Consider the following 10,428-nt stretch of genomic DNA (forward strand, 5'->3'; position numbering starts at 1 on the left):
GTAGTTGTATAGGGTTTACCTAAAAGCCCTTAACATAAAAAACATTGTCTTATGCTCCTCTCTGGCTGAGTTCACACACTTTCCTCTCTACCACAGATAAGAACGGAAAAGCCTATGAGATGATTTCAGCTACTACACCCCCCAGAAAGTTCATAACAAAGTAGACTTTGGCCCTTTGAGAAAGCTTGACACCCTTTCTGTTTACAGTATGGCACAATACAAAAGAAGCAGAAAATCATAGCCTCCAACCTCCACATGAAAGCCTTTTGTATTTTTCTTTCTTTTAAATGATGGGGACACTTTATAAATTCTACATATACTTGGTAGTACCAAGGCTTGAACTCAGGGCCTGGTGATTGCTGAGGTTTCTTGTTCATGGCTTGAGTCATGCCTCCAACCCAGAATTTTGCTGGTTAATTACAAATTCAGTTTTGTGAACTTTTTCTACTGGTAGCTAACCACAGTACGCCAGGTCTTAGTCTCCTGAGTAACTAGAATTTCAGGAGTAAGTCACTGGTACGAGGCTCTTTCCTACACACACATATCTCAAGTGTCTAACTAATATGAGCGGATCATCCTGTAATAGAAGTTACCGTTGCAGATGCAGCAGTAGGCACGGAAGTGACAGAGAAGACACACATTGAATATTTACAAAGAGATATGTAATGGGGGTTGTCATAAGTCCCCTGGAGGAGAAATGTACACTTCCATAATAAGACACCTTGAGCCCTTTCCTGATCACAGGCTTTCCTGCAGAAAGGATCAATACATTCTGACTGCTTTGATAAAACTTTCATATAACCTAGCCTTGTTCCAATAAAACCACAGTATAGGCAAAGAACCAAGAAGCAGAGTTCACCCTCTAGAAATCTCTACAAAGAACTTCCTGATACTTTTTTTTCCCACCATCTCCATTGCCCTACTGTTAGGGTATGGTATTGAAAAAGACAATAGAAGTAACTTCTAACACAGCCCAGGCTGCAGCTTCTTATATAATGCCTGGAAATATAATTATTGTCTGCAATTTCTTTAGACTAAGTGAGTAAATAGCTTACTTATCTCTCTAGCAAAAGAGACTCCTGTCTTCCTTCTTTAAGCCTAAGAAACCAGAAACAAGCATGTTAACATACTAAAGGTATTCTAAACTTGTATGAACCATTAACATAGAATTATTTTACATTTTTGAAAATTAGACTCTGATGCTACTGTTAAAATACTTAAAAGGTTTAAGGACTCCAAGAGGTTGGAGGTGTGGCTTAGGTAGTAGAGTGCCAGCCAATAAGCTAAAGTGTCAGATACCAAGATGGCTCGTATAATTACCTGTAATATTTAAAATACTGTGTTTATACAAAGCCATTTAATATTATAAAGTTTACTTCTATAAATATAAATCCAGTCTTATATAATTTCAAAAAAATATAAATGAAGTTTGATAATAGTATTCAATTCGTTGGTTGTTACTAACATTAGCTGTAAAATAAGGAATAAGAAATTAAACAATTTTAAGCAGAACTAAGAAAATGGAAAATCCTCCCATGCTCCTGGATTGGAAGAATTAACATTGGGAAAATGGCCAAGGGCTATCTACAAATCCAACGCAATACTCATCAATATCCCAATGTCATTCTTTAAAGAAATAGAAGAGGCAATCCAAAATTTCATATGGAATAAAAAAAGACCCCCTATAACAAAAACAATTCTTAGCAAAAAGAGCAGCGCAGGAGGAATTTCAATACCAAACTTTACACTCTATTACAGAGTTATAATTATCAAAACAGCTTGGTACTGGCACAAGAACAGGACTGATGACCAATGGAATAGAACTGAGGACCCAGATATTAACCCACAGACCTATGGCCACCTAATCTTTGATAAGGGAGCTAAAAAAATTGAATGGAAGAAAGACAGCCTCTTCAACAAGTAGTGCTGGCAGAACTGGTTAAGCACCTTCAGAAAACTAAAGTTGGATCCTTCTTTGTCACCCTGCACCAAGATTAACTCCAAATGGATCAAAGACCTAGGGGTAAAAGCAGATACACTGAAAACTTTACAAGAAGGAATAGGAGATACACTAGGCCTCCTTGGCACAGGTCGAAACTTTCTTGATAAGGACAAAGAAACACAACAAATCAAAGAAAGGCTGGATAAGTAGAACTGCATTAAACTGCAGAACTTCTGTATGGCAAAGGACATAGCTAGCAAATTAACCAGAAAGCCTACAGAATGGGAGAAGATCTTCACTAACCATCCAACAGACAAAAGCCTCATATCTAAAATATATCATCAGCTCAAAAAATTGAATCACTCCAAAACTAATCTCCAAAGAAACAACCATCCCATTAAAAGATGGGCCAAAGACTTAAAGAGAGTCTTCTCTGAAGAAGAAATAAGAATGGCCTATAGACACATGAAGAAATGCTCAACATCTCTGGTCATAAAAGAAATGCAAATCAAAACAACTCTAAGATTACACCTCACCCCAGTTAGAATGGCCAGGATCAAGAAATCTAATAACAACAGATGCTGGAGGGGCTCTGGCCAGGAGGGATCACTACTACACTGTTGGTAGGAGTGCAAACTCATTCAACCACTATGGAAAACAGTATGGCAGTTCCTCAAAAGACTAAACATAGAGCTCCCCTATGACCCAGCAATTCCTCTACTTGCCATTTACCCAATCGTCCAGAAACAAGGACATACTAAATCTACTAGCACAATGATGTTCATTGCAGCACTATTTAGCATAGCAAAGATATGGAACCAACCCAGATGTCCCTCAGTTGATGAGTGGATCAACAAGATGTGGTATTTATACACAATGGAATTCTATGCTGCAGTCAGAAAGAACAACATTACCCCATTTGTAAGGAAATGGAAAGACTTAGAAAATAATCATATTAAAGGCTGGGAGTTTGGCCTCGTGGTAGAGTGCTTGCCTAGCATCCACGAAGACCCGGGTTCGATTCCTTGGTACCATATACATAGGAAAAAAGCCGGAAGTGGTGCTGAGGCTCAAGTGGTAGAGTTCTAGCCTTGAGAAAGTGAAGTAAGCCAGACTCAAAGGAACATAGGCTCAATGGTTTCCCACATTTGTCATAATCAGTAGAAACCTTGGGCTCTCCTAGCAGAGATTTACAATAGAATAAAACCTAGATACATAAGGCCATATAACATGAGGCTAAATGAAAGGACCTCCAGGATTTAGAAACAAAAGCCATATAATGAGTGATTGTTGTCCTTAACGTACTATGTTATCTCTCATCTCTTTTGCTGTCCCTTGGCTATCTCATATTGTTACAGTATTTCACTTTGTTATCTGATATATTGAATATATGGGTATTTAGTTATTTGAAATCAGATAGGGAAGGGGGGAAAACAAGATGAGGGGCAGGGGTGGGGAGAGGGAAATGGGGACCAAGTCATGAGAAAGGGTATCAAAGTACGCACCCTCTATCTGGTGAATATAATGTAACCCTTTTGTTAACTACAATAAAAAATATATGAAAAAAATTCAACTGCCTTTATCCCATCCCACACCTCTTGTCTCAACTTTTGGGGGGGTTGTCATGCACATTAGTATTTCCTTAAAGTGTTATAAATGATTCTATTGTATAAAATATATTGCTGGAAAAACAGAAATTAAGCAATTTTCTGATAAATTGGGCTAGAACATCTTGAAGACTCCCTAAAGATGTCCACATCTTAAGCACCAGACTTTGTGACTGTTATATTACAAAAGGGAATTAAAGCTGTGCATGCAATTAAGGTTAGTAATCCATTAATATTAAAAATAGGAAGATTAGACTGTCCAAGTAAACCCAGTGTAATGGCAAGGGTCTTTTAAAATGTAAGAGGAAAAACTGGCAATATGATAGGATGAAAAGGGTCTGGCCAGGTGTTAGTGGCTTTGGAGAGGGAGGGAAGGGGCCATAAACCAAGGAAGCTGGAGAAGGAATGTTATTCTCCTATAATGCCTACAGAAGGAATCCAGCTGCACTGACACCATTTTTCTAGCCCAGTGACACCTGTGTCATACTTCTGACCTTCAGAACTACAAGATAATAAATGTGTTCTTTTAAGGCAGTATGGTTTTGGTAATTTATTACGATAGCAATAAAAAATCTAAATAAAATTACCTATGAAAAGAAGGAACAGAGGGTTGGAGGCATGGTCCAGTTGGTAAAGCACCAGTCAATGAGAAAAGTTCAAGGTACTGAGTTTGAGTCCAGGTCTTAAACCTGAAAAAATGGTGGGGAGAGAAAATTTAAGATTGGGGCAGAAGTTTACCATAACAGCAGCAGATCAAATGAGAAATTGAGTCAAAACAGGTTTTGGAGGTGTCTATTTACTGTAAGAATTTAAATAGGCCTGTCAAGGTACCAGAAGCCAACAGAGAGCCAAAGTCATGATAGTTGGAAAGAAATTTATCTAAGAAAGGTTGAAATGTTTGGTGACTTGCTGAAGGCAGGAAATAAAAGGCTGTAGCCCATGTTGCCCTCTAGATGGCCTAGGAAATCACCTAAAGACGACCCAAGGAAGAGCAAAGGGGCATGATTTGTAGAACTGTGAGTTGCAAGGAATGTAGAGGTCACTGTGCAAGTGAAACTCAAAACCAGAGCTAAGTGCCCCATCTCCTCACCCTGCTGCATTTCTGTGGGCTCATGTCTTCTCACATTCTGACAGAGCCATCCAGTTGGACATAGTGCCAAGGCATGAATGGACTTCATGAGTGGGCTCTAAAGTTGGGTAAAGGGAATCTTTCCTTGGTGTACAGGGAGTGGCTCCTATAATACTGGAAACTATTTCATCCTGGCAATCTTGGTAAATAGGTTTGTTTTCCACATTTTGGATTTTGAGAAATCCTGTGTCTTGGAATAATAGAAAATGGACACCACACCCAAGGGTAATGTTTCACCTTTTTATTAGCTAGGTGTCAACAGTTTCTTGATAATGTTGACCTGCCATTCTCAAGCTAATATTAGAGTCTTAAGATGGGGATAAGAGTGTTTCTTAATTGGTAAAACATTTGCCATTTGCTAAGAATCTTTTTCATACATTGCTTGGAATTTACAGAAAGGAAATTCAGACTTATAGATTTTCACATTAACAGACTTGACCCCTTTGATTACAACATTAGTTAAGATGATTATAACTGGTCACACACACACACACACACACACTGATTGCCTGAACTGATTGCTAATAAAACCTCTCATTTGTGACTGTGAGTGAATTCATCCACAACTGCCATTGGGTATTATATTTGATTCCCTGGATTTTCTTCATTCCATGGCTCTTTTTTCTTTTTTGCCAGGTCCTGGGACTTGAACTCAGGGCCTGGGCCCTGTCCTTGAGCTTTCTCAAGGCTAGTGGAGCCACAGTACAGTGTGTGTGTGTGTGTGTGTGTGTGTGTGTGTTACCAAGGAATTAAACCCAGGGTTTTATGCATGCTAGGCAAGCACTCTACTACTAGGCCACACTCCACCCTTCCCCCGCCCCCTACCAGGCTTTCTATTCTGGGTATATGGATTTCCACATATGCCTAGACGCAAAGAATGTATGTCCTTGTTGATGGGAGGAAAGGACAAATGCATAAGAAGTTGCTATCTTTGGGGCCAAGAGAAAATTCATGGTAAAAACTAGAAAGCAGGGCAGATATGAGAAGGTCACTATGGCCTGTGTCTGGTACACTGAACCATCAAATGAAGGGAGATATACAGACTCTTTGGGTCTTTCTCAGAGTGTGGATTTTGTGAAACTTCCTGACCCAGCCTGTTTTCATCTCTTCTTCACAATAATCAATTTACCATGCAAAACCTAAAGTGATTTTTTAGCTAATACCATTTTAATGGAAATATATTTCACATGTCATGCCATTTACCATTTAAAGTATACACTTTGGGTCCCATTTGTAGCTTAAATTGTGGGGTCCATTATCATGGGAACTGATTACAATGTGTTCTCCATATCACATTCTAAACTTCAGTGCTTTTCATAAGAAAACCACCTACAAAACAACTTACTCTAACATTCGTCATTCTTAGTCATGAGGATCTCATGTGTCCACTTTGGGGGGATGAGCTCTGTCCACAATTCACAACAAAATTTTTTCACCACCAAGAGAATGGATTTCAAAACAGATTTAATAAATAATATTTATTCAAGTGTTCCACCCAAAATATTTTTCAACAGTCAGATCCAGAGTCCTCAAAGAAAATTAAAAAATAAAAATTCTCTTTTGTCCAACAAAAAAAAGTTATGTGTAATCCTTTCCCCAAAATAAAATGATTTTCTTGCCCACGAGAGTGAAGAAAGTCTTTTTATTTCCCCTAAGGAGAATTTCAAATGATAGTGCCAGAACTTTTTATTTTTCTTAATGCATCTTTTAATAGTGTGTTTTTATCCTCATTGATCTGACTCTGGGTACAGAGACTTCCCCAATATAAGGAACTTCCTTCCAGGAACTAGCTGTGTTTTATGATGATTCAGAAGCTCAAAGTCCTCAGACAATATCATGTGGTGTTTCTGGAGATATCTGACAGGAAAGGAAACCTTATATATTGTAAGTACTATTTAACATGGAGGATGTGCACATGGTGTTTGGAATAAGAAACATCCACCAGTTTCTGGAGTGTGAATTTTGTGAAATTTCTTGATTGGAGTCTATTGTCTGAAGGCCTGTTTTCATCTCTTGTTCACAACAATCCATTCAAAATCCAAATATTAAAAAAAATTAAACTATCCCCTGCTCATCGCTAAGCTTTTCCTTTTATTTCTTCACTCTAGTCATTTAAATATTTGTAGTCAAATAAATACTCTCATCCCATTAAAAAATTAAACAATTACTATTGTAAAACTTGAAATCTATTTCACATGCCATATAATTTATCATTTAAATATAAACTTTGTTGGTAGTTTTTAGTATATTCATGATGTTTTGCAACCAAAAATCAATCAATCAATCTATCTATCTATCTATCTATCCAAAACCACTATCTGATTCCAGAACTTTTGTTTGTGCGAGTTCTGGGCTTGAACTCAGTGTCTGGACACTGTCCCTGTCTTTTTTGCTCAAGACTAGCACTCTAGCACTTGAACTGTATCTCCACTTGTGGATTTTTTGTGTGTGTGTGTGATTAATTGGAGATAGGAGTCTCACAGATTTTCCTGCTTGGACTGGCTTCCAGCAGCAGTCCTCAGATCTCAGCCTCCTGAGTGGTGAGGATTACTGGTATAAGCCAGCAGCAGCCAGCTCCAGAACATTTTTATGACCACAAACGAACCCACGTATGATAGTTAATCCAGTTTCCCATGCCTCCTTCCATTCTACATACTCCCAGTGTCACTCATCTACTTTCTGTCTCTTTAGATGTCTGGTCTGGATGTTTCACAGAAACAGAATGATATATAGTGTGTCATCTGCTGTGACTGGTTTCTAGTACTTTGCACAATATTTGAAGTTTCATCAATGATATAGTAGGTAACAGCACTTCTTTCCATTTTATGACTGAATACTATTCTATTGTGTATCCATTTGTCAATAGATGGACACTGGATTGTTTCCACATTAGGATTATTACTGTCTTAACTATATTTAAGTGTACAGATTAATAATGTCAATGACTGTCACATGGTCATGCAACAGGTGTCTAGGACTTTTCATCTTGTACAACACAATTCTACTCTTAACCTCCATGTATTCTTCTACCACAGATGGCTCATGTTAAGTGGATTTGTATGCTATTCATCTGTGATTAAGCATATGTCTTTAAGGTTCATCTATATTGTTGCATGTGACAGGGCTGTTCTCTTTTTAAAGGCTGACTAAATTTCCATTACACACACACACACACACACACACACAGAGGCAGGGGAGTGTCTGGTGCTTGGTAAGGAAGGAGCATAGGAGAGGATGATATTGGATCATAGGAACCATTATGGTAGTAAGTTTCTGGTGATTTTAACACTATTTTTAAAAATATAGGATGCTTCATAAATTTACCAGTCATCCCTGTATAGGGACCATGCTTATCTTCTTTGTATCGTTTCAATCTTAGTTTCCATGCTGCTGAAGCAAGCACTAAACACTATTTTAAAAATAATTTTAGTGCCAAATTCTTTCCTGCCGAATGGCCTTCATTCTTCTAGCTCCCCTTTCCACCTGGAAGACCATCTCCCTTGCTTTTTAGTGATTGCTTCCTGTTCGTACTTTTTTTTTTTATTTTTTGCCAGTCCTGGGCTTGAGCTCAGGGCCTGAGCACTGTCCTTGGACTTTCTCAAGGCTAGAGCTCTACCACTTGAGCCTCAGCACCACTTCCAGCTTTTTTCTATGCATGTGGTACCAAGGAATCGAACCGGGGCCTTCGTGCATGCCAGGCAAGCACTCTACCACTAGGCCAAACTCCTGGCCCCCTGTTTATACTTTTGGCTACAGCTTCTCTTTAGAGATACTTGCCTTTCAGCCCTAATTTTTAAAATAGGTCTCCTTGAATTTCTCTCAGTCATTTGTTCTTTCTGAAATACTCATCACAAAATTATAATTATATAACCTATTTATTTTTGTCTGGTTTTTTTTCTTGCTACAATTAGAAGTCTGTGAGGACAGCAGCTGGGTCTGATTCCAAACTGCACACCTGGCAGTTAGTAACAGATATACAGCAAATGGCCAATGTACGTTTTCTGAATGAACAACAACAAAAAAACCCAATGTCTTTGCAAACAAATGTCTTAGCATCTGTCTTCTTGGATTGCTTTGAGAATCAGGCAAACTCCCCCCTACATCACAGGTCTGGCCACCCAGAAAGAAGTTAACCCTTCATTGTAAGGAAAGATTTTTGTTTGATGGTGCAAAAGGCTGAACTTGAGCCAGGCACGGTGGCTCACGCCTGTAATCCTAGCTACTCAGGAGGCTGAGATCTGAGGTTCAAGCTAGCCTGGGCACAAAAGGACCTGAGACATCTCCAGTTAACTTCTAGAAAATGGGAAGTAGGGCTGTGGCACCAGGGTTAGGGGAGTAGCCTTGAGCTGAAGAACTCAGGGACATTGCCCAGGCTGATTTAAAGCGCCATGACCCACAAAAATAACAAAGGCTGAACTTGTATATGCTAAGGACATGATCTACCACTTTGCTATGACCTCAGCCTAAGGGCAAGATTTTTTTTTAATTGCATCAGATGACTTTTAAATGTCAATCCCACCCCCAAAAGATCCTCAGGAATGGTGCTAGGGCACTGTAGAAGAGAGTTATGTGCACAAGACTAAGCAGAAGACCTGCATTCCAGCAGGGAGCTTAGTCCTACCAGCATGTGGCCTCTCCCACATAGGACCTATGATTGCAGAAGCTTTTCTTTGTTCAGACTATCTGGTGCCCTCTGCATTGCCCAAACTTTATGGGAAAGGATGAAATGTGTAAAGCAGGTGTTTCAAATCTAGTGATGCTTGAGGATGCATGGGTAGAATTCCAACATTCTGTGACCTTGGATGGCGGAAAAACATCTTTATTGACGTTCTTTCTCCTAAAAATTTAACCACTCTTAGGGAGGATGGGAAGAATGATTACATGGAATCCTAAGATATTTCACTTATTAGGCAATGATATTGGTAGTTTTTTTATTAAATAATTTATTAACATTGATTTTTACACCAGATTTCAAATGACATGTTTAACAAATGAGTATTCAAAAAGGGAATCTCTATCTATATACTATCACTGGCACTTAGATTTTAGAACATAATCAAAATTAGGCTGAGGGTTTGTATGTCATAGATACATATTAATCAATGTAATAAAACATATGTCTATAGAGTCATAAGTTTTTATGTCTATGTAGTTGTGTTTATATTTCCAGTACCATGTCCATAGCATTGGGTATGCAACTATTGAGTCCTCACTCTTGTACTGTTTGGATCTAATAGCCACATATTAAGGATACCATGCGCCTTTTGTTCCTTTGGTCTTGTCTCACTCAACATGATTTGCTCTAGATTTATCCACTTCCCTGCAAATGCCATTATTTTGTCTGTTGGCTATGTAGAATTCCATTGTGTATATATATATATATATATGTATATACACATTTTCTGTATCCATTCATCTGCAGTAAGGCATCTGGATTGTTTATATCACCTGGCTATTGTGAATAGTGCAGAGATGAACATAGCTGAGCAGGTGTCCTTATCATATCTTATGATATATACCTTATGATGTTCAGGATAGATGCCCAGGAGTGGTATGGCAGAATCATAGGAAAGGTCAATTTTCAGTTCTTTAAGAAATCTCCACACTGCTTTTCAGAGTGGCTGAACTAGTTTACAATCCCACCAGCAGTTCAGTAGGGTTCCTTTTTCTCCACAACCCCGCCAGCATCTTCACTGGGTTCAAAATCTTGGCCATTCTTGTTGGGGTAAGGTGGTATCTTAGGGTTGTTT

At 38.6% G+C, this 10,428-nt stretch overlaps 1 non-coding gene across 1 annotated transcript; it reads right to left on the reverse strand.

The window, feature by feature from the left end:
- Positions 1–7,974: 7,974 nt before the first annotated feature.
- Positions 7,975–8,081, reverse strand: LOC150057776 (U6 spliceosomal RNA). The gene has a single exon (XR_016536944.1). It is a non-coding gene; the product is annotated as a U6 spliceosomal RNA (small nuclear RNA).
- Positions 8,082–10,428: the final 2,347 nt, after the last annotated feature.

This window comes from Megascapheus bottae, chromosome 10 (genome assembly GCF_031878675.1).
Source record: "Megascapheus bottae isolate mThoBot1 chromosome 10, mThoBot2.hap1, whole genome shotgun sequence".
Lineage (NCBI taxonomy): Eukaryota > Metazoa > Chordata > Mammalia > Rodentia > Geomyidae > Megascapheus > Megascapheus bottae.